This window comes from Narcine bancroftii, chromosome 9 (assembly GCF_036971445.1).
Source record: "Narcine bancroftii isolate sNarBan1 chromosome 9, sNarBan1.hap1, whole genome shotgun sequence".
NCBI lineage: Eukaryota > Metazoa > Chordata > Chondrichthyes > Torpediniformes > Narcinidae > Narcine > Narcine bancroftii.
Genome location: NC_091477.1, coordinates 38315774 through 38341468, shown reverse-complemented (window position 1 = coordinate 38341468; position 25695 = coordinate 38315774). Strand labels below are relative to the sequence as shown.

Below are 25695 nucleotides of genomic sequence, written 5' to 3'. Positions count from 1 at the left end.
TTTCACCAGGAATGGAAAGTTTTCTTTTGATGTATGTAATTGCTTCCTTTCAGCAGTTTTAAGAGGAAGGAAGTTGTTCTTGATTTGAAAGATTGACATAAATAATCTGCACAACCTTTAGTAAAGAGCTTGAAAGCTTCTTTACACAAACATTTACTATGCTAGGCACAGAAATGTGAAATGGCAATCATAAAAGTTTATTTTGTAACCTCTTTTTGGTATAATGATTCAAGCAGCACTTACCATATTAGGCACTAAGAATAAATCAGATACGATATTGCTTCAAAAGTTTAGAATAAAAACAATTTTGTGATTTCATTTGAAGTACTTCAGCTGGGGTTGTCGGAGTACATAAACTTCTGTTTTGTTACTTTCACACACTCTTGTGAATTATGCCATTTAAAACTGGAACTTTACAAAACCAAGTTGACTATCAGTTGTCATCCAACTGTGAAATGGCCGTTTTCTTTCACCATATGGATGTACTGAGAGAAATTTAGATGGAAAAATAAATGAAAGGAGTGAACATTAATTAAAAATTGCATTATCATCTACTTCCTTAAAATACATTTGTTGCATGTTAAAAGAACAAGAAAGTTCTACTTAATGAGATGAGAATAGAGGTGGATTTAGGCTTGCTTTATTTAATTGATTACGTCAAATTATATTTCCTACAGTTCAAATAATTCACATGTTGCATTTTATGACTCAAAGGTTGAAATGGTTTCGTTTTCAACTTGCAATATATATTTTAGATAACTGGCCTTTATAATGATTTACAATCATGCCAACATCTAATAGTCATAAGTACAGTTCTTATAGTAAATATAAAGTGAAATTAAGCTAGTGAAGGATGTACAGCACCTGACCCCCGGAATATGCCTGAGATTGTTTGATCTCAGATGCTAAGCAGGCTCAGGACAGGTCAGTAGTTGGAAGGGAGACCGCCCAAGATGTAGGTTTCTCTGAGGGGCACTGGACAAAGTGGTGACTCTCTGTCTGTCTTACGGTAGATAAAAGTGAAAGATTTTCATGTACGTTACATTCTAAATGACAATAATGGAACCATTACCTTTTATAGTTATGTGCTAATAATTAAACAGTTACCAGTCATATTCCTTTTGAAATATTGAACTAAACACTCACTTTTCAATATTGTGAGATGTTTTTGTAGTCACAAATTATTGTTCATTTAACATGGAAGAGAGCAGATAATTATACATTGCGTCACTGTTATCAATAGTGCCTTTGTGATCCCCTCACAGAAAGAGAAAAATATCACTAATGCTGCCTTGACCAAATCCTCCAACTTAACGAGGAGTAAGAATGTCAGTGATCTTTCCCTATGCCAACGTCCTTAGCTCAGCGACCGTAGTTACACTGAGCAGCCACTCCCATCTTATATCCCTATACAAACACTCAGTTTTGAGCTCTTAACACATCAGCTCATTACCAGGTGGACTGAGAAATTTGTTCTAGAATGTTCTGAACAAACTACTTTCAGAGGTGCAACATGACGACTGATTCGTGATTGATCCAAATAGAGAAAGAGAATTTAGGATGGTATTAGGAAACTTGAGTCTACACATTGGAAAATATTGCACAATGAGTGCATCATCTCATAAAATATTCACCCACTTCCTTGTTTGGCACTTCTTGCCCCATTTGTGGAAGAGTCTGGACTTCTATATTGGCTCATCCATCACTTCAAATAAATGGGAGTGGAAGCAATGCCAAAAGATTTGCTGAGAAGTGGACAATGAATCAGTTGGGGGCAAGATCATAAAATAATGCTCCAAAAGACCTTTTACATATTTGTTTTAATGTAAGTCAGTTTCAACTTTTGTTCAATAATAATTGAGTGAAGACCAGGGGCATGTTTACTTTAATAAAGATTTGATAGAAAATAAATTATCTTACCGACCAATCATGGATGACACAGTTGGCATGTGGGTGGCACGGTTGGCATTGTGGGTGGCACAGTTGGCATTGTTGGTGGCAAAGGCACAACACCTTCACAGCATCAGCGATTGGGACTTGGGTTCAAACCCCACGCTATCTGTAAGGAGTTTGTATGATCTCCCTGTGACAGGGGAATTTGTACATCTCCCCAGGGGCTCCAGTTTCCTCCCACCTTTTGAAATGTACCAAGAGTGCAAGTTAATTGGGTAGCACAGACTCATGACCTGAATGGCCTATTACTGTGCTGTATGTATAAAAAATTTAAAAATATTATTTTATTCAGTCAAAAGTGTAAATGCACATGAGAACTAATAGTTCTTGCAGGTTGTTCTGGATTTGCTGAGGTAGAGATTCCCCACTGATCCAGACTGTAAAAATATCCCCCCAGTATTTTCAAAAGAATGAGAAATACACTTGTCTTTTTAAGAGAGAGAGAGATCATCGAGGCGTGGTCAACAGCTATTTGTATTGCTGCATAAACTGGATTCGTCATTGTTACCTCACCTACTTGTAATGGAAATAAGAGGTTGCAAATTGTTAAATTATACTTTAGATGTTGCCACAGAATCCACAGACCTTGCTCATTCAGTGGCAATATTTATTGTGATAATGTTGACAGAATGTTTCACTGTATACTTATTGCCAGATTGTTGATAAAATGTACCACCACATGTCAATGCCCCAGCAAATGTATCAGGCAAAGCAAGAGCAGAGATAAATAAGTTCTCAATCAAAACACATAGCAAAGTCCTGCTCATTGAAAATGATTACACACTTAATTGATTTGAATTGAAATGAAGTGTTTAAGACACATGTAACCAGATACAGTGAAAAAACTTTGCTTTGATTTCTATCCAGGCCAGTCAACCTCCCCTTGATGGTAAAGGTAAAGGTTCCATTATTGTCAAGTAATATTACATGGCAGTACAAAATAAAACAGAAGTACATAGTAGAGTGTCACAGAGAAAATGTTCAATTAAAAGAGTGCAAGGGTGGCATCTTTTTTACTAATGAGAGGTTTATTCAATAATCCAATAATTTTGTGCATTTCATATTTATAAAGCTTGGAACCTGTGTTAAACTTATGTGGGGAAATGAATTTGAAATCTGAAGGAGGAGTGTAAAGAACTGGAAAAACCAAGCAGGTGTGGAATGAGGAACAGTCAGTTGTATCAGTCTAAAGGCCATTGAGAACTCAGAACGAGAAAACCTATTTACTAACTTGTAGTTATATGTGTAACTGCACACTAGTATTTTCTCTCTTTCCTGGATATAATGAAAGGTCTTGGATCTGAAACATTAACTCTGTTTCTATTGTCAGAATTTCTGCCAGTCCCATTAAATGCTTTTCTGTTCTTATTTTTACGTTTATTTGTGTAATTTTTCTCATAACTGGGACAAAAAATATCGATGACTGGAGTATTGTTAATGTTTTTCATATATTGCATGAGAGTGCATTGATAATCTCTCCAGTTAGCATGGTAGTTAATCCAAAACTGTTACAGGGCCAGCGTTCGAATCCCACACTGTAAGGGATTTCTATGTTCTCCTCGTGTCTGTGTGGGTTTATTCTGGGGTCTCTGATTTCCTCCCACCATTCAAAAATGTACCGGGGGTTGTAGTTGAGTTGGGTGTAATTGTGTGGCATGGGCTCGTGGGCTGAAAGGGCCTGCTACCATGCTGTATGTCTACATAAAAATTTTAAAATGTCATAGAACAATATACCTAGCAGTGAGAGCTACTTTAGACTGGCATCGGATGAACTTTGTTCATATGGTTGCTTGGTCCAGTCACAAACAGATGTTAATTATATTCAAGATGTGATTATAATAATAACCTTTGAAAACTAGATCATTAATTCAATCATCCACTAAAAATAGCATTATAACATAAGCAAATTATGACCATCAGCTGTTTATTCTCCAGTGTATTGTTTGTTAATTAGACCTTCAAACTGAGATCTGCAGCTGAAAAATAAATGTATTCTTTCTGCACTAAACCATATGCAGCAAAATAAATACAATGTGTATATCTCTCTCTCTCTCCATGTGTATATATGAGGATGTAATATATATACACACAAAGTGCGTGTATTATATATATATGTATATGTTTATATATATATATGAATATGTGTGTATGTATAGATATCTATATCTATAGATATCTACACACACACACACACACACACACACACACACACACACACACACACACACACACAAAGTCCCTCTCACCAAAAACCTACAGCCTCTAGTTGGCAGATAATTGGATGTAATTTGGGCAACATGGGATCATGGGCCAGATGGGCTTGTTACTCCAATGTTCCTTTGGCTTGGCTTCGCGGACGAAGATTTATGGAGGGGGTAAAAAGTCCACGTCAGCTGCAGGCTCGTTTGTGGCTGACCAGTCCGATGCGGGACAGGCAGACACGATTGCAGCGGTTGCAAGGGAAAATTGGTTGGTTGGGGTTGGGTGTTGGGTTTTTCCTCCTTTGCCTTTTGTCAGTGAGGTGGGCTCTGCGGTCTTCTTCAAAGGAGGCTGCTGCCCGCCAAACTGTGAGGCGCCAAGATGCACGGTTTGAGGCGTTATCAGCCCACTGGCGGTGGTCAATGTGGCAGGCACCAAGAGATTTCTTTAGGCAGTCCTTGTACCTTTTCTTTGGTGCACCTCTGTCACGGTGGCCAGTGGAGAGCTCGCCATATAATACGATCTTGGGAAGGCGATGGTCCTCCATTCTGGAGACGTGACCCATCCAGCGCAGCTGGATCTTCAGCAGCGTGGACTCGATGCTGTCGACCTCTGCCATCTCAAGTACCTCGACGTTAGGGGTGTGAGCGCTCCAATGGATGTTGAGGATGGAGCGGAGACAACGCTGGTGGAAGCGTTCTAGGAGCCGTAGGTGGTGCCGGTAGAGGACCCATGATTCGGAGCCGAACAGGAGTGTGGGTATGACAACGGCTCTGTATACGCTTATCTTTGTGAGGTTTTTCAGTTGGTTGTTTTTCCAGACTCTTTTGTGTAGTCTTCCAAAGGCGCTATTTGCCTTGGCGAGTCTGTTGTCTATCTCATTGTCGATCCTTGCATCTGATGAAATGGTGCAGCCGAGATAGGTAAACTGGTTGACCGTTTTGAGTTTTGTGTGCCCGATGGAGATGTGGGGGGGCTGGTAGTCATGGTGGGGAGCTGGCTGATGGAGGACCTCAGTTTTCTTCAGGCTGACTTCCAGGCCAAACATTTTGGCAGTTTCCGCAAAGCAGGACGTCAAGCGCTGAAGAGCTGGCTCTGAATGGGCAACTAAAGCGGCATCATCTGCAAAGAGTAGTTCACGGACAAGTTTCTCTTGTGTCTTGGTGTGAGCTTGCAGGCACCTCAGATTGAAGAGACTGCCATCCGTGCGGTACCGGATGTAAACAGCGTCTTCATTGTTGGGGTCTTTCATGGCTTGGTTCAGCATCATGCTGAAGAAGATTGAAAAGAGGGTTGGTGCGAGAACACAGCCTTGCTTCACGCCATTGTTAATGGAGAAGGGTTCAGAGAGCTCATTGCTGTATCTGACCCGACCTTGTTGGTTTTCGTGCAGTTGGATAATCATGTTGTGGAACTTTGGGGGACATCCGATGCGCTCTAGTATTTGCCAAAGCCCTTTCCTGCTCACGGTGTCGAAGGCTTTGGTGAGGTCAACAAAGGTGATGTAGAGTCCTTTGTTTTGTTCTCTGCACTTTTCTTGGAGCTGTCTGAGGGCAAAGACATATAAGGCAATCGAACAACTGAAAAGTGGCAAAGCAGCAGGTATGGATGGAATCCCCCCAGAAGTCTGGAAGGCTGGCGGCAAAACTCTGCATGCCAAACTGCATGAGTTTTTCAAGCTTTGTTGGGACCAAGGTAAACTGCCTCAGGATCTTCGTGATGCCACCATCATCACCCTGTACAAAAACAAAGGCGAGAAATCAGACTGCTCAAACTACAGGGGAATCACGTTGCTCTCCATTGCAGGCAAAATCTTCGCTAGGATTCTACTAAATAGAATAATACCTAGTGTCGCTGAGAATATTCTCCCAGAATCACAGTGCGGCTTTCGCGCAAACAGAGGAACCACTGACATGGTCTTTGCCCTCAGACAGCTCCAAGAAAAAAAAAAGTACTCCAATGTACCTGCAAATTAAAAATTATATTAATTAAAAATTATAGTGCAGTGGTAAATATACAGTACAAGTACAAAATAGTATTCATTTTTTTTTCTCAATTGTCCAATGAGATTGCTTTTCAAAGTTCTACATGCAAAAAAGTCAAAAGTCACTCTGCTTATTTCCTCCTTAGACCACACCCTAAGAGCCCTGGAAGAATAACACCAGTTACTTTTATGAAAAGCTTCACTTGGTCAGTTTCAACAGTTCCAAGTGTTCCAACTGCTGACATTTAGCACAGCTGCAAAAGTGACCTTGGCAATCATCCCTTCACATGGTACACCATAATGCAAACAGCATTCTTGCACTGCCTGGAGAATGATGCTACGATAGTGATAGACGACACAGTGACGGCGCGCAGGAGGGACAAGGGACATGGTTATGGGACAATGCTTGCAAAGGGTTGGAGTGAACTGCAGGGTCCCAAGGGCATCCATCAGGCCAGATACTCTTGGTGGGAGAAGTCATGGATACAGATACATGCACTGCACTCTGGGAAGGCTTGTCATTGATAGGTGCAAAGACACCAAGAAGTGGGCAGAATATTCCTCATCTCTAATTTAAACCTACTTCCTATTCCATTGCTTTATATTTTTTGGAGTTTTCAGAGGTAGTTCTGGTGCAATGCTAGGTTTGCAAACCATACTGCTTTCCTTTGCACCCCTTGTTGTGCGTATTAATTGGGATTTGGTGAAAACCTGAGTCTATTGGTGCAATGATAGAGACCCAATTCATTCCAATCTTTTCACTACATTTAATAGTGTTAGAAGTGAGTGCTGGATATTTTGATGACTAAACCAGCATGCTGGAACATTCTAGCAAATTAATATTTCAGCTGGCATACCTTCATTAAAACACTCAACAGTTTTTGCTTTTGCCTTGGATTTTCAGAATTCTTGTTATGTTTTGATTTCCATTCAAGTTCATACAGCCTGTTTTCAGATAAACAAGTAATCTCAATGTATTTGCAGTATTCAAATACTTGATGAGACATCTGGGATCTACACATTCAAATTTGTGTTTCCTGATACAGTTATAATCGAGATTCACTGGATTTCTGGTCAGAGAGAAAGGAATAATGGGCCATTCAAAGACTTTTTTTAAGGAACTGGCAGAGGATTGTTCAAAGAAAAATTCAGCAATCTTTGCCTTAAACTCTACCATATTTTCAACTCTCTAATATTATCCATAACATCCTCCCAACACTCTCCCATTATCCACTAACCCAGAATCTGATTACCTCAGCCTCCCGTGGCTTCAATTGGTTGGGAAATCAGTTCACTCGGCCTGCTTCCACCAAAAACCTGTTGTGTGTTAAACTCCATCCTATATTTTTCTTCTCCTTGGAGACACAAAAGACTGCAGATGCTATTTTCTTCTTTATAATCTCCTTTCTGTTTCTTGTAGATAAACTGGGTGGAGTTCTGGGATGTGTTATAAATCTTATTCCATCAAAAAACAATCACTGCTTGAAGGCACCATTAATGAGCCCTTGATGTAGAAACTCTGTGAGAGTGTACCAATTATAAGGCAACTGTTATTTATAAAGGTAATGCATCCTCTTGTCAACAATTATCTTTATTATTAATACATTTTAATTTCCAACCTCTGGCTTCATGGGTTAATGGGAACCATAGTTTGATGGCAAAGTTATATGATCATGAAACAAAGTTATTCAGCACAGAAAAAGCCCACCAGGCTGGCGTCGATTATTAAGCACCCATTACAATAATCCTACCTTTTTATTGTCTCCACATTCACAACTCTGCCTAGATTCTACACAATAGGAGCATTTTACCAATGACTCGACTGACTTGCACATCCTTGAGAGGAAACCAGAGCACCTGGAGGAAATCCACCCTCTGCGCAAATGTGCAGATAGCACCAGAAATTAAAATCAAACCTGAGCTATGAGGCAACAGCTCTAATTACTGCGCAATGCGCCACGTGTCAGTGAGGGGGCTGGTCAAAGGTCACATGATTCATTGCATTGAATTCCAATATGGGCCGTAATCTCAGAGGGAGCCATTTAAATTTACCCTCTGATGTTTGGCCCATCTTCAACTTCCACGTTTGCACTCTGTAACTCTGCAGTGGGAATGGTCCCAGAGATGGAAAGTCAGACTTATCAATGAAGCCAGTGGCAGCCCTCCTTCATACTGAGGTGAACAGATAGGAACACAAAACAGTGAACAGCAGAGGACTGACAGAGAATAAAATGGCTAATAACTCGAATGATTTGCCAAACAATTCAAAGTAATCTAAACTGCTCTCCTTGGCCCTTATGGGCCAACAACAAATGTTAGGGTTAAATTTTAACTAATTGCTGTTTCATTAAAATTAATTTGAACTACAAAAAAAAAATGTAATGGGTTCACGATTGAGCTGTAAATGACTGCTCATCTTCTGGTATTAGATTCAATTGCTGATTGTCATGCAAAGATATAGTGAATAGATTTGTTTTGAGTGCTGGTCAGGCAAATCGACTCACACTTTACAGTCAGAAGTGGGACAAAGTGTAGGATTTAGAGAAAAGTACAGTTAAACATTGCAGGGCATCACTTTTTATCAAGGAGCAGTCCAATCAAAAGTTTGATAAGAGTAAGAAAGAAACTGTCCTTGAATCTGGAGGTCCGTGTTTCTAAACTCAAGCCTCTTCTGTTCAACAAAGAGGGGATGGATCCTTTAATAAATTAGCAGCTTTCGCGAGGTAGGAGGAGGTATAGATGAAGTCGATGGAGGGGAGATGGCCAGAGCTGTGTTCACAATTCTTTGATTCTCTTCCCTGAGAAACTACCACTATTGTTGAACCTCTTAACTAAAGTATTTCATTCATCTGTCTGTCCCATCCCTAACCTTGTCCTCTCCCAAATTATTTGAATATATCATATCCTAGATCAGGGCTTCCCAAATGGAACTTGCTTCATTAGCTCAAATACCATGCACAGATATAGAACATAGAACAATAGAGCACAGTATAGGCCCTTCAGCCCTCGGTTGTGCCGACCCATGCATCTCTTGCTAAAAAAAAGTACTAAAGTCTCCCTACCCCATATCCCTCTACTTTTCTTTCATCCATGTATTTGTCTAAGAGTTACTTAAATTCCCCCAGCTTTTACCACCATCCCTGGCAAGGCATTTCAGGCAGCCACACCTCTCTGTGTAAAAAACACCCCTGATGTCTCCTCTAAATTTCCCTCCCTTAACTTTGTACTTATGTCCTCTGGTGTTGGCTGATCCTGCCCTAGGAAACAGGTGTTGGCTCTCCACCCTATCTATGCTTCCATAATCTCGATAGAGGTCTCCTCTTATCCTGACAACGCTCCAAAGTGAAAAATCCCAACTCTGCTAACCTTGCCTTATGAGACTTGTTACCCAATCCAGGCAACATCATGGTAAATCTTCTCTACACCCTATCCATAGCTTCCACATCCTTCCTATAATGAGGTGACCAGAACCAAAGATTTGTAGAGTTGCAACATGATCTCTCTACTCCTGAATTCAATTCCCACATTAATGAAGCCCAGCATCCCCATAGGGCTTCTTAACTCTCCTATCAACCTGTGCAGCGACCTTGAGGGGTGTATGGATTTGAACCCCAAGGTCCCTCTGTTCATCCACAAACTTAAGTATATGCATTAAAATTCCTGGTATTAGAACCTATGAGGATTGTTAGAAACCGGATAATTTAATTTTCTGGTTGCTTGAGATTGTGCTTTGAGTGGATTGGTAAACTAACAGCAAGGTGTGTCAATTTTAAACTTCCTTATTTATTTTCCGTGATTTTTTTTTTGTTGGTTACTTGAGGCTGCAGGCTGAGGCAACAGCTCTAATTATTGCGCAATGCACCACGTGTCAGTGAGAGGGCTGGTCAAAGGTCACATGATTCATTGCATTGAATTCCAATATGGGCCGTAATCTCAGAGGGAGCCATTTAAATTTATGATAACGTGGGTTTTACTGTACTGAACATAGAAAGCTGGGCATAGATTTATTAAAATAATTCCAGTGCTAAAGTCATAATTGGAATAAGTCCAAGGCTAAAATGGTTGAAGTAAACATTAGGAAAAAAAAGAGGCTGGAGACCATATTTCTGATTTGTTCAGCAAAGGAGTGACCCAATAGAGTAATTTATGATGATTAAATTAACTAATTAATTAGACTGCAAGTACTTCCTTAGGTGAGAACCCCAGAACGAAAGCAGCAACCTTACAATCAAAGAAGCCTGTTCAGGGACAAGGAGAGGAAACATGTCTGACAGGAAGAGTAATGGAAAATTAGGACGCACTCCCAAAATAATTTAAGGAGAGATTATTTGAAAATTTGAAGAGAAAGAATGTAGGTTTTTATTGGTAAGAATATTCATGTTGACAGGAAGTTGGAGTTGGGATGCATATATTATTGGAACATGTTAGGGGCCTCCTCATTTGTTCTGTACAGTTTTTGCTTTTTTTTAATTAAATATAACATGTACAGGTTTTGCTGTTCAGCTGAAGAAACCTTTTCTGCTTCTTGAGTAAATCACAAGTTGAGTTTCTATCATTACTGGCAGATAATTGTTCTATATTTATGTATTGGTGTAGAAGGATGATATTTAACTTCAAAATTTTTCATTTGGGTCAAGAAAAGAAAATAAACTGGGCTCTGATGGTAGATGTTTATTTATGGGCAGCAGATCACAACTGTTTTATCTGCTACCGACAGAATTATTTCCTCTAATTTCTGCACAGAATTGAATTATATTATTCCAGTGTTAAGGGAATTGTTTGGGATAAAACCTTCTTAATCTTCTTTGTGGTATGGTCATGCAACTTCTTACCAGTCATACTGCAATCATAGCTTTGGCTACTTACTTGTCACTGATACATTGTAAAGGTAAAGGTTCCATTGTTGTCATGTAATCCTATATTAAGAATGTAACATACATGAAATTCGTTAACTTTTGTCTACCATAAGGCAGATAGACAGTCATCATTTTGTCCAATGTCCCTCACAGAAACCTACAGCACCTGATGTTCCTCGATGGTCTCCCCTCGGAGTACTGGCCAGTCCCAAGCCTGCTTAGCTTCCGAGATCAGACAAACTCAGGCATATTCCGGCTGTCAGGTATTGTACATTCTGCACTAGCTTACTTTCACTTTATGTTTACTATATGAACTGTACTTATGTTAAAGCCATAATCTTAAAAAAATAGTAATAAAGAGCAAACTGACAATGTTCATCTTAGTAATATGTTTGAATTAAAATATGTTTGAATTTAGTTTGCAAATGGAATACATTAGGTGTAAAAGGAAGGCTCTTGCAAATTACCAATTGGAGATCGAGACATGTTGTTTCCATAGATTATCTACTTTATGTGGCACAACTTAAAAATCTTCATTCTTCCATTTTGCAAGTAAATATAAACTCTAATTAAGTGCTGTTTATCCAAGAGTATTGACTCATTGCACAACTGTGCCTTGCATCACAATAGTAAAACTACAACATGGCAGAAACAATTTCTGGGATTTGGGTTTGAACCTAAGGCATTTGGCAATGAATTATGTTGCATTATGTTGCAAGCTCACACCAAGACACAAGAGCAACTTGTCCGTGAACTACTCTTTGCAGATGATGCTGCTTTAGTTGCCCATTCAGAGCCAGCTCTCCAGCGCATGATGTCCTGTTTTGCGGAAACTGCCAAAATGTTTGGCCTGGAAGTCAACCTGAAGAAAACTGAGGTCCTCTATCAGCCAGCTCCCCATCATGACTACCAGCCCCCCCCCCCTCCCCCACATCTCCATCAGGCACACAGAACTCAAAACAGTCAACCAGTTTACCTACCTCGGCTGCACCATTTCATCTGATTCAAGGATCGACAAAGAGATAGACAACAGACTCGCCAAGGCAAATAGCGCCTTTGGAAGACTACACAAACAAGTCTGGAAAAACAATCACCTGAAGAAACACACAAAGATCAGCGTGTACAGAGCCGTTGTCATACCCATGCTCCTGTTCGGCTCTGAATCATGGGTCCTCTACCGGCATCACCTACGGCTCCTAGGACGCTTCCATCAGTACTGTCTCCGCTCCATCCTCAGCATTCATTGGAATGACTTCATCACCAACATTGAAGTACTTGAGCTGGCAGAATCCGCAAGCATCGAATCCACGCTGCTGAAGATCCAACTGCACTGGGTAGGTCACATCTCCAGAATGGAGGACCATCGCCTTCCCAAGATCGTGTTCTATGGCGAGCTCTCCACTGGCCACCGAGACAGAGGTGCACCAAAGAAGAGGTCCAAGGACTGCTTAAAGAAACCTCTTGGTGCCTGCCACATTGACCACCTCCAGTGGGCTGATATTGCCTCCAACTGTGCATCTTGGTGCCTCACAGTTCGGCAGGCTGCAACCTCCTTTGAAGAAGACCGCAGAGCCCACCTCACTGACAAAAGACAAAGGAGGAAAAACCCAACACCCAACCCCAACCAACCAATTTTCCCTTGCAACCGCTGCAACCGTGCCTGCCTGTCCTGCATCGGACTTGTCAGTCACCAAGGAGCCTGCAGCAGACATGGACGTACCCCTCCATAAATCTTCGTCCGCGAAGCCAAGCCAAAGAAAGAAAATGTTGCATCTACCGAAACATGAAATTATTGCGGATAAGATCCTGTTTCTTTTAGAATTTAAAATGTCATGTGAAACTTACAGTGACTTAAAACTTGTAACTTTGAAATATCAAATAGCACTCATGATTAACTTGCCTTGAAGTTTGTTCTCCTGAAGGTGCTAGGAAGTTCTATTACAAATACCATCAATTTTGGCTTCTCTACTGAATCAAGCATTTGTTATTCATGAGTGAATCTACATGGTAGGGATCTGAAGGTTACCTGATGTCTGAGTCTGATGCCAAAAGACATATATTTTCCCACAAAAGTACACTTGAAATTTGAAATTAAACTTTGCTAATTATTTTCCTTCCCAAAGTAAATCCAACCTTGCTATGACCACTGACAACTAACTAGGCATAGACTTGGTACCAACTCTGTGACCTGTTGATTGGTTTACTTTCAGTAAAAACAGGAGAAAAATGAGTATAATAAATCTTTTTATATGGAAAAAGCAAGTAACCTGAAATTATTGAGTTTCACCTTGAATCTGTCATGGTCACGTCAGTTTACGGGTGATGAACTCAGATGCAGGAGAAGGAGAGCGAGAGTGTCAGGATCATCGTGTGGCAGTGAGCCAATGAGAGTGTCAGAGGAGTTTAGCTGGGTGGTGTTTGGGGAGTTGAAAAATGCAATATTGTGTCAAGTGAATAATAAAGGTAAGTCGACTGCATGGTGTGGTGAAAGAAATGAGTGAGGGTATTCTTTATTTGTTTGTAACTTGTGGTATATCAGTGCTGTTGCAAGTGGCGACCCCATGAGTTCACGGTACCTTCTAATTTAAAATGGAGAGTGATGAGGAGCAGTCAGGGGAGATCAAACTAAAGATTCCACCCCCCCCCCCCGCACTTTTATTAATAATGTACCACCATGGTTCTCCTTGGAGTGTGTACTGCTGTTAAGGCAGATCTTGGATGTTCATTGACAGAGCTGGTATATGGCACTAGGTTAACCTTGCCAGGCGGGTTTGTGAATCCAAGTCCAAGCACAACGCTCTACGAACTGGCTAGTTATATTGATCATCTTCAGGAAAACGTGAGATTACTCCAACCTACTCCTACGCGGCAGGTGTCACCTGCAGTCTATGTGCCAAATGATTTGCAACACTATACTCGTGGGTTCCTCCAGCATGATGCTGTTCGCAAACCACTTCGGCCTGTTTTCAGGTCTTACGATGCCACCCGGAGACTTTTGTGATCGACTGAAATGGAAAAGGTGACACGGTTTCCATCAACAGGTTGAAACCGGAGTATATTAACGTTCTGTGTACTGCAGTGGAACCAGAGTCAGAGGACAAGTTGCCCCCTTGCCAGTCACTCCATGCATCACCTGTCCTGCACTATTGTACAAGGTCGGGCAGAACTGTCAGCCATCCAGATCATTACATAGTGGGACATTCCCAATCAATCACCTCCTTGTGTAGCCAGTGAGAAAATCAGAAGAGTTGCGCTGGGTGGTGTTTGGGGAGTTGAAGAATGCAATGTCCCGTGAATAATAAAAGAAAGTCTACATCATGGTGTGCTGAAAGAAATGAGTGAGTGCATTCTGTATTTGTAAGCTGCGATAAATCAGTGCCATTGCAAATCCCAAAGATAGCAGCACATCCAGATGGAGATGTGGGTTTGAGCAGACAACAAAATTGCTGGAGGCAGACAGTATCCATGGTTAGAAATACTTGGGTTTGTTTGGGACTGGACTTTATCAATGCAAGAGGTAGGGGTGATGTTACATATATAAAGGAGGAAAGAAGGTAAAAGGACAGAGTTGTGCTAAGTGAAGAGATAGGCGGTACGAAAAACCATTAGATAAGGTATTGTTCCAGTGATGATGGCTGAAATTTGATCTGCATTTCTCAACATTTATATCTCCCTTTGTTTTCCCTGCCCTTATTAATTATTCAACTAGATGTTTTCAGCAATAGCTTATCCCCACAGCAATCCTGACCTCACCTATATCAGAGGTATACTCTTAGTCCTACCCAACAAACCCCCATGCTCTCTGAAACTTAAAGCAAACTTGTTTATCCCAATCAGCTAAACATTGTCATACCACCTATCTTCAGTGGAAAACTTTTTCCAGACCAACACCTTTGACAGCAAGGCAATCAGGCAGTGGTCATCATGGAATGTCTATCCTGCAGAAACTGAGAGACGAGGACTGGAATGACTGGATTCTCCCTATCTTCATTCAATGAAAGTTCTTAACTTGAAATTTTTACTGTTTTTCTTTCTACAGATATTGTCAACCTTCAATATTTCCTCCATTTTTAAAATGTTGTTTTCATGCTGTTTTTTTTTGTTTTTATTTTGGATAATGGATTTTTCTGAAATCTATTCTCTCTCAGACTACCACGATCTTCCAACTATAATTTACAGTGGCCATTCTCACTGACTCCTCCACCTCTGGGAGCTACAGTCTCACTTTTTTTTCACCTCAAGAAACATAATTTTCTTTTATGTGATCAGTAGAAGTGCAGAAGAATCAAAAACCTGACTGCTTCACAGGGAAGGCGGCCCATAAAATTTGAGCAGAGTCCTGGAGACCGTAGCTGAAAAAAGAGATGAGGATGGCTGTCTCATAGAAGAAATAGCGCATGGGGGAAACTCACACAGTTACAGGAAGGATCTGCAAACTTCACACAGGAAGTACCTGAGGTAAAGGTTGAATTGAATTTTGAAGCAGGAGCTTCTGTACTGCCCGTCCAACCAATACTATGGATTTTTTTAAGCAATGAATGGGCCTTCCTTCAGCTTCATTGCCAGGTGACTGAATATATGGATGGTCTTGACCTAAAGCTGGAAGCCAACCTGAGCTTTGTGAAAGTAAATTACAGTGGCTTATGAAGTAGGGCAGCTTTGTGGTGTGCCTGTGCATATGCTGTTCTCATTATTAACCTCATTTTTCTCTCTTTCAGATCATTTGGCATACATGTATCCACCAACTCTTCTCTCGTAAAGTCCACACGGAGTGGGCTTTTCATGAGCATTCATTGTGACATGTAATCAATTTAATTTGATTATCACCTTATCTCAGAAACCATGAAAGATTCCAGGCACTCATTGGAACACTCCATTGAGGGTGACAGCAGGTTCAGGAATTGGTGGATAAGCCAGGTGTTAAACCATTTGTGAAGTTGCATAACTCCGATTATGTTGAATGGCTACGATAACCCTTTCAGGCACAATATATAACATCCACCCAATCTACTGCCCTGTTTTATATCCACTGCTGAAAGTTAATGTTAAATGTCATAAATCATGAACTCTCCAGACACAAATGAATTATGAGTGCGTCACTCAGAAGTCACCACGTCATGCCGGTGTCGTATCATGGGTGTTTTCATATTGAAGTATGCTGTCAAATTCAGAGAGATCTGTCACCCCAGCTGTCTGCAGGCCCCAGAGTAAATAATCCAGGTTTCACACGCTGCTAAAAGTGTAGTTTCCAACATTTTGCTATTGGATTGTAGCGATAGCTAAAGGAAGCATGGTGCTCAGGTCTATGAGTTAACAATGGAGTCTAACTGCATGTGGGGGGACCAACTCCTAAAGTGTCTGTAAATAAGGTAGAATGTGTGGATGTCACTCCCTGAGAAGAAAAAAAACACAAATATTTTTATCAAAGTTACATAAAACATGTCCATTCTGTTATTTGTAACCAAGTTAAATCAAGCAACGTGCAAGTGATAAATTTCCTGAAAGTTGCACATGCTTTAGACAAATAGATCATTGTTGCTATTTGCATTTTTCTTGTCCTTCTGGATGAGATGAAAAGAGACCAATTTTACATAAGAAATAGAAGCAGGAGCAGAAGGAGGCCACCTGTCCCGTCGAGCCTGCTCTGCCATTCAATAAGATCATTGCTGATCTGGCTGTGAACTCAGCTCCACTTACCTATCTCTTCTCTGTAATCCTTAATTCCCAGTATTCTTCAAAAATATACTAATCTGTGTCTTAAATACATTCCATGAGGCACGTTCAACTGCTTCCTTGGGCAGAGAATTCCAGAGATTCATTACACTCCGTGAGAAGCAGTTCCTCCTTCTCTCTGTCATAAGCCCCTTTCACACTTGCATCCCACTAAATCAGCTGTTCAGTGTCCCAGGATAGGAATGGGGGTTTGGCCTTTCACATTAGACCACTCCTAACTTGGACACTGAATGCTTTCACACTTGCAAGGCTCTATCACTGGTGTTTGGTCTGTTCTACCTTTAATTGTAAGTGCCTGCATGACACAGCATGCAAAAGAGAAAAGTGATTGCCCATTTCACACTTGCCTGATCTCAACCCTGGTGTCTGTAGATGCCGGGGATTGTACTAGAGGTCAAGACTGTCAATCCCCATGTGAGATTATGTCAGATTTTGCTTTCACACTTGCTACTTTTAAGGCCGATTGGTATTTGATTCCTGGAATCACTGGTGTTACAAGATCAAACCAGCAACGACAAAGGAGTCATATCAGACAGGGGTAAAGATGAACAATTACTTTATTAACAAAAAAATCACCTTCAAACTTTAATTCAAAATCCCCGCCTTTTATAACAATGCCCACTGGTTACTATGCAAATTCCTATAACAGTGTAAAACTAATAAATTCCCCAGCCTAAATATAACATGCGTAATCAAAGTCTAAGTTATATTTCCAACCAGCCCACAGAAAAACTTAGACACAAAACAAACAAAATTGAGTTTGTTTGGTAAACTGAAGCCAAAAGATCTTTGAGAGAGAGAGAGAGAGAGAGAGAGAGAGCACAAAATTCAAAGTTGTCTTGTGTTGCTTGCAGAATGAGGAACAACAGCTTGGTCCGGATCCTTCTGGCTGCCTTCGGAATGTTCATCCTTTTTTAAATCCCAACATTCTAAACTGTCCTCCAGACCATGACTCCTTCTCTGCCCTCCTTCCACTCCACAACACCACCCAGTGGTGGTTTATCGTCCAAGTCCAATAATTTTTAGATCATTTTCTGCACATGATCAGTCCGTCTCCCACTCTCTCAGCAGTCCACCTTCACTTTGGCTCTGAAAGGCAAACGGTCACTTTTTAAACATAAAAATCACACAACACATAGGCCAATACACAACACAGAACTCGGTAACACTGGCAAGTGTGAAAGGGCTTTAAATTGACTTCCCTGAATCTTGAGGCTATGTCCTCTAGTTCTAGTTTCATGTACCAGTGAAAACAACCTCCCTGCTTCTAGTTTATCTCTAATTTTCATGATATAAGATCCCTCTTCATTCTTCCAAACTCCACTGAGTATACTTCCAAATACTCAATCTCTCCTCATAAGCTAACCCCTTCATTTCTGGAATCAACCTGGTGAACCTCCTCTGAATTGCCTCCAAAGCTAAGGGTAATTCCAGCAACTGGCAAAAATAAATGCAGAAAATAAATAGGTTAAAAAAAAAACACGTTTAAAATTGATGTGCCTCGCCATTAGTTGGCCAATCGTGCAACATGCAATCTCAAGCATCTGGAAAATTCATTTATCTGGCATCTGCCAATCCCCATATGAGCCAGATACCAGGGGTTTTTACTGCATATCCTTTCTCAAATAAGGAAATCACAAATACAAGCAGTACCTCAGGTGTGTCCTCACCAGTACCCAGTACAGCTGCAAAACAACCTTCTTGTTCTTAAATTCATTCCGTCCACCAATGAAGGCCAACATCCCGTTGGCTTTCTTGCTTACCTGCTGCATCTGAAAACTGGTACTCAAACTGTGTAACTGCAAGATAATCCAATTAAATTGTTTTTGATTTATGGGTTGGTTATCCTCAAAAATTGAGGTTATATTATGGGTTTAATTGCCACTCAATTAAATAATATTTCATTGGGGCAGAACAGTTTATAACGCTGTTTATAAGGAGTTTGTACGTTCTCCTCGTGTCTGTGTGGGTGCTCCAGTTTCCTCCCACAGTTCGAAACATACTGGGGGTTGTAGGTTGCAGACATGTGGGCTGATAATGTGCTATATTTCTAAACTTAAATCTAAATTGTTGTGATTTCCAATAAGGGTGATTGGGTTGTTTGTATCGCATGAATAAAAGCTCTCATGACTGGAGGGAGAACAAAAGTTTTTATTACCTTATAACTAAGGGTAGGATTTCTGTGTCCAAGCTCTAAGCTGTTAGCTGATCATTTATTTTTATGCCTTTCACAAGAGGCCCTGCAAAATGATTGCTTTCTCTAAATTTCCATTAAAATAATAGGAGAAAGAGTGTCCAGATACTTTGGACCTTCCATGCCATAACTCATGTCCCATATCTCTGCTCAATTACAGCATTGTTACTTCTAACAGCCATACTCACTTTCCCAGGGCTGGTTCCACGAATCTTGCGTAGGGGTCTTGGTCAAAATACTGATGCTAAATATTTACCATTCCTCCACATAGACGCTGCCTGGCACCCTGAGTCCTTAGAACATTCTTTTGTTCACAAGATTTCAGCATCTGTAGCTGTTGTGCCTCTCTAATACAGAGCTTAGCTGACAGTAGTAATGTTCACTGTTACCCATTCTAGTGCAGGAATGGTTGCTGGGGTGTGTTCAGGGATGTTCATTCTGTCTGATCCTCAGATTCCCGATTTTTAGGCATTCATAAAAAATCGTGATAGCACAAAGACTGACACCAGGCAGGTAGTCTTTATTGAATTTAAATTAATGAGTAAATAATGTTAATTGCTCTGAGACCTGTTTCTACAGGTTTTGGCTAAGATAATTATAACATTAAAAGTAAGTTCACCCCTCTGCTCCCCCTCCCCCCCACCCCATTTTTGTGGGAAAGATAATGGAGACCCAATAAACAGCTTTAAGAAGATATCTAAATGACTTGAGTGACCGTTTCTTTTAGTCTCCTATGATCTTTCTCAACAATCTAGAATCCAGGAGGTGAAAGCTCTGCAGCAAAGTAAAAGAAGAAGTCAAACACCATTTTGAAGAAATGCAACATTTCCAGCAATTAATTACACAGAGAGTTACTCATCAAAAGCACACAGACGCGTGAAAGGAACAAATCAGAAAATTTAAAAGAAGTGAAATTAAAAAGGGAGGAGCAGAATAAGATAAATTGCTGGGAAAAAATATATCTAAAGATTGAGCTTCTGAGGGAAATGTTTAAAGGCAAACAGCTGAAACAAAATTACAGGAGGCCACTGAAGACCATGACTTGTTAAACAGGGAGTACCTGAGCAAAGTGCAATTAAAAGTCGAGCCCCTGAGAATCATCAAACTAAAATGTGAGCATCTCAAAAAAAAATTAACTCCAAAGGGAAGGCCAAATCAAAAACAGATAGTACAATTTAGAGCAAAGAACATAGAACACTACAGCACAGTACAGGCTGTTCGGCCCTCGATTTTGTGCTGATCCATATATCCCTTCCTTAAAAAAAGTATTAAACTCGCCCTACTCCATAACCCTCTATGTTTCTTCCATCCATGTGCCTAAGAGTCTCTTAAATGCGCCCAATACTTCAGCTTCCACCACCATCCCTGCCAAGACATTCCAGGCATCCACAACTCTCTGTGTATATTAAAGAAAAACTTACCCCTAATAGGTCCCCTAAACTTCCCTCCCTTTGCTTTATGCACATGTCCTCTGGTGTTTGCTCTTCCTGCCCTGGGTAAAAGGCACTGGCTCTCCACCCTATCTATGCCTCTCATAATCTTGTAGACCTCTATCAAGATTCCTCTCATCCTTCTATGCTCCAAAGAGTTAACTTTGCTCACATTGCTTCATAAGACTTATTTTCTAATCCAGGTAACATCCTGGTAAATCTTTGCACCCTCTCCATCCACATCCTTCCTATAATAAGGTGACAAGAACTGAACACAATACTCTAAGGGTGGTCTTCGCAGAGATGTGTAGAGTTGCAACATGACCTTTCTACTCCTGAATTCAATCCCCCTATTAATAAATCCCAGCATCCCTTAGGCCTTCTTAACTATCCTTTTATCCTGTGCGGCAACCTTGAGGGATGTATGGATTTGCACCCCAAGGTCCCTCTGTTCAACCACACTCTTAAGTAACCGACCATCAACACTGTACACAGCCTTCTGGTTTGTCCTTCCAAAATGCATCACCTTACACTTATCTGGATTGAATTCCATCTTTCACTTCTCTGCCCAACTCTGCATCCTGTCCATATCCTCTTGTAACATTTGACAACCTTCAGCTCCATCCACAACTCCTCCAACCTTCGTATCATCTGCCAACTTACTAGCCCATCCTTCTACCTCTTCATTCAGGTAATTTAAAAAAAATCACAAAGAGCAGCCGTCCCAGATCAGATCTTTTGCGGTACTCCATTAGTCACTGACCTCCAGGCAGAATACTTTCTTTCCTCTACCACTCTCTGCTTTCTTCCTGTGGGCCAATTTTTTTATCCACACAGCCAAGGTTTCATGGATTTTTTGAACAAGGATCTCATGGGGGACCATATCAAATGCCTTACTAAAATCTATATGGACCACATCTACCACCCTACCCTCATCAATTTCTTTTGTTACCTCCGTAAAAGGCTCAATTAGGCTCATAAGGCATGACCTTCCTTTAACAAAGCTATGCTGAGTAGACTGTACTTCTCCAAATGCTCATAGATCCTATCCTTAAGAATCCTCTCCAATAGTTTGCACACCACGGACTTAAGAGTCGCTGGTCTATAATTCTCAAGATTCTCCCTATTACCTTTTTTTAAACAAAGGGACTATATTTGCCATTCTCCATCCTCCAGCACCTTCCCTGTGGCCAAAGAGGATGTTAAGATAGCTCCAGCTATCTCTTTCCTCACTTCCCACAGCAATCTGGGGTACATTGCATCTGGTCTGGGGACTTATTAATCTCAATGTTTTTTAAAAGATCCAACACTTCTTCCTTAATCTCCACATTGTTTAGCACATATGCTTCTTCTATTCTGTCCTCACCCTGATCAAGGTCCTTTTCTCTTGTGAATACTGAAGCAAAGTATTCATTTAGAACCTCCCCAACCTCCTCCACCTCAAGCCACATGTTACCTCTTTTATCCTTTACCAGCCCGAGCTTCATTTTTGTCATTATTCTTTTTTCACATATGCATAGAATGTCTTTGGGTTATCCTTAATCATGCTCCCCTTGAGCTCTCTGAAGTCGTTCCTGACTACCCTATACTTCTCAAGAACTCTTCCTGTTTCCTGCTTCCTATATCTAATATATGCTTTCTTCTCCTTCTTGACTAGTTGCCTCAACTGCTTTGTCAACTATGGTTCCCTTTTCCAACCATCTTTTCCCTGTCTTAGTGGGATAAACCTATGCTGAACCCATCACGTGGTCCCTGAATTTCCCCCACATTAGTTCTGTGGTTTCATCCTTGAACATCTGTTTCCAATTTAACTCTCACTAGTTCCTGCCTCATCCCATCATAATTAGCTCTTCCATAATTGAATTCTTTTCCATTTTGTTTGCTTTTATCCTTTTGCACAGCTATGTTTAAGCTAAAGAGTTGTGGTCACTCTCAGAAAAATGCTCCATCACTGAGAAGTCCACCACCAATTACCCAGAATTAGATCCAGTATGGCCTCTCCTCTAGTTGTCTGGTCCACATTCTGTGTCAGAAATCCTTCCTGAACACACCTGACAAATTCAGATTCATCTATCCCTCTTGCAGCCAGGAAGTGACAGTCAATATTAAGGAAGTTGCAGTCGCCCATAACAACACCATTCCTGCACCATTCCAAAATCTTCCTGCTTATCAGCTCTTTGGTGTCCTGAGGGCTATTTGGGGGCTACCTTCCTACTTCTTACTTCCACCCACACCATCTCAGTAGACATCTTCAGCAGCGTCCTCCTTTTATATTGACTGTGATTCTATCCCTGATCAGTAATGCTACTTCACCCCACATGCCCCAACTCTCCTCTTACCTCCCATCCTATTCCTTTAAAACAGCTGTGTCATGGTCAGATACTTACCTTTCTCAGGAGTGATGCTGGGTGAGGAATCTCAGATGCAGGAGGAGGAGAGTGAGAGCGTCAGGATCACCCGTGTGGCAGTGAGCCAATGAGAAGGTCAGAGGAATGTAGATGGGTGGTGTTTGGGGAGCTGAAGAATGCAATGTTGTGTCCAGTGAATAATAAAAGAAAGTTGGCTTCATGGTGTGGTGAAAGAAAGGAATGAATGTATTCCTTATTGGTTTGTAATCTGTGGTAAATCAGTGTCATTACACACTAAACCCCAGTCCCAGCATCAGTCAAGAGGCAAATCATGAAAATCTGGAGACACCGTGGTTGAAGTAAAAACACAAAATGCAAGAGAAACTCAGCTGGTCAAACAGTGTCCTTTATGTTGCAAAGGTAAAAGCACATAATCGACATTTTGGGCTTGAACCTTTCATCAAGGCATGGAAGAATGTCAGCAGGCATCCAAACTAAAGCATGGGGGTAGGAGTGGGGGGAGCAAAGACAGGAGATGATAGGTGGAGAAGGGAGGGGGGGGACAGGATTGATCAGGAGGAGGAGGGATTGCTGGATGGGTTGAGGGGGAAGGGAAAGGGAGAAATGGAAAAATTGGAAAGGAAAAGGGGAAAAAGGCAAACAGTTTAGCAGAAAATAGAGAAGTCAATGTTAATGCCATCTGGCTGGAGAGTGCCCAGATGTAAAATCAGATGTTGTTGCTCCAATCTGCAGCTGGTCAGGGTGGGATAATACACAAGGCAAAGGACAGATATGTGAGTATGGGAGTGTAACTCAGAATTGAAATGGTTGGCTACTGGGAGGTCTCTGTTATCCTGCTCTTCCTCCAGCCAAGTCTCTGTAAGGGACACTGCATCGTAGTTTCAAGTACTGATCCATGCTCTAAGTTCATCCCCTTTATTCCTAATACTCCTAGTATTGAAATAGACACATTTCAACCCCTCTAACTGGCTACATTTAAGTCTGTCCTTCATCAAAAACTCACAACACATGGAATCATGCTTTTAATCTTCTGCCTTATTCTGTGCCCTCACATTCTAGTCCCCACCCCCCTGGCAAATGCTCACCAACAGCTCTAGCAAACCTGCCTGCCAGGATATTGGTCCCTTTCCAGTTCAGGTGCAGCCTGTCCTTTTTGCAAAAGTTAGACCTTCCCCAGAAGAGAACCCAATGATCCACAAATCTGAACCCCCTACCCCTGTACCCCTGTACCAACTCTTCATCAACACATTCATTTGCCACAACTTTCTATTCCTACCCTCTCTGGCGTGTGGCACAGTCAGCAATCACAAGATTACCACCCTTGAGGTCTCGCTTTTTAACTTCTTTCCTAACTCCTTATATTCCCTCAACAGGACCTCATTCCTATTCCTATATATATCATTGGTCCCCACGTGGACCATGACATCTGGCTGTTCATCCTCCCTCTCCAGAATGCTGTGAACTTGATTAGAGACATCCCTGACCCCGGAGAGGCAACATAACATTCTAGAGTCTCGATCTCATTCATAGAAGCTCGTATCCAATCACCTAACCAATGAGTCCCCGATCTCCATAGTTCTCCTCTTCTCCTCCTTCCTTTCTGAGCCAAGGGGGCAACCTCTGTGCCAGAGACATAACCATCACAACTTGCCCCTGATAGATTGTTTCCCCCCCCCCCACCAGTATCCAAAACAATATACTTATTGTTGAGGGGAACTGCCACAGGGATGCTCTGCACTGTTTGTCTATTCCCCTTCCCTCCTCCCTAACAGTCACCCAGCTACTTGCCTCCTGATATTTGGGGGGGGGGGGGTGACTGTCTCCCTTAAGCTCCTCTCTATCACTACCTCTGCCTCCTGAATGATTCGGAGTTAACCCAGCTCCAGCTCCCTAACTTTGCTTGAAGGGGATACAAAGGTGCATTTCTTATGAGAATCAGATACATGAGAAAGGGAGTTCTGATTGATGGGTGGAGATATGGAAATTGTTTATTGATTATTTTAAAAGCCTGTGAGTCATGCCACTGAGGAGGAATATATAGGGGTGAAAAAAGACAATTAACACCATTATATTCATTAAATAAAGACAGCACAAGAATAAAACTGAGGGGCTATCAAATGAAGCTTGAAGATGAGACACCGAGGAGCAAAGTTCAAATGAAGCACACAAGGTAAAATATTTGCCTCAAAACACAAATGTATACTAAAGGAGTTGTTGGTATGGCTTGGATTAAGATTTGAAAAAGTGACAAGAAAATGTTTTAAAATTGTCAGTGGAAGATAGAAACCACCTGGTCTTCAGTATATTGTAGTTAACCATTTCTTTTGATGTACATGAGTAATTTGGATTTAAAAACACAATGCAATTAATTTAATTGTATAAAGCAATGCAATATTTATATAGCCTTCAATGCACAAGCAATTAGCATCAAAGTTACTACATGAATAGTTGAAAAATAATTGCAAGAGATTCAGGCACCTTAATGAATTTCATACTCAATATTCTTCAAACATCATAGATCATAGTTAAGGATGGCTAGAAATTTGATGCTCAAATCATGTATGAATTGAGTTAACCCAGAATAAGATTATTTCTAAGTAGCATCCTTCAGGAAATTAGATTGGACATTTTCAGGTTGCAGACATATTCATGGTTCAAATGATTCACTAGTGTCAGAAAATGTTCTAAACAATATCACTATTAATGCGATGCCTGTCTCTGCCCTTCCTTGTAGAAATTAGAGCAGTGGTTCTCAACCTTTTTCTTTCCAGTAGAAATTAGAGCAGTGGTTCTCAACCTTTTTCTTTCCACTCACATCACTCTAAGTAATCCCTATGCCATTGATGCTCTATGAATAGTAAGGGATTGCTTAAGGTGATATGTGTGTGGGAAGGTTGAGAATCACTGCTCTAGACTCAATTGTTCCTGAAATATTTTGCTTGAGAAAATTTGTCACTGGCCCATTTCCTTTGGAGTT

General features: G+C 41.0%; 1 long non-coding RNA gene across 13 annotated transcripts in view; it reads left to right on the top strand.

The window, feature by feature from the left end:
* The window catches only part of LOC138743442 (uncharacterized), a 284588-nt gene extending 268515 nt beyond the window's left edge, over positions 1–16073 (top strand). For 12 of the 13 annotated variants that reach the window (XR_011344885.1, XR_011344893.1, XR_011344886.1 and 9 more), the window contains 2 exons: positions 11146–11255; positions 15711–16073. This is a non-coding gene — a long non-coding RNA (uncharacterized lncRNA). Of the gene's footprint in view, positions 1–7556; positions 7699–11145; positions 11256–15710 lie in introns of all 13 variants that reach the window. The other variant, XR_011344892.1, reaches the window with a different exon arrangement.
* Positions 16074–25695: the final 9622 nt, after the last annotated feature.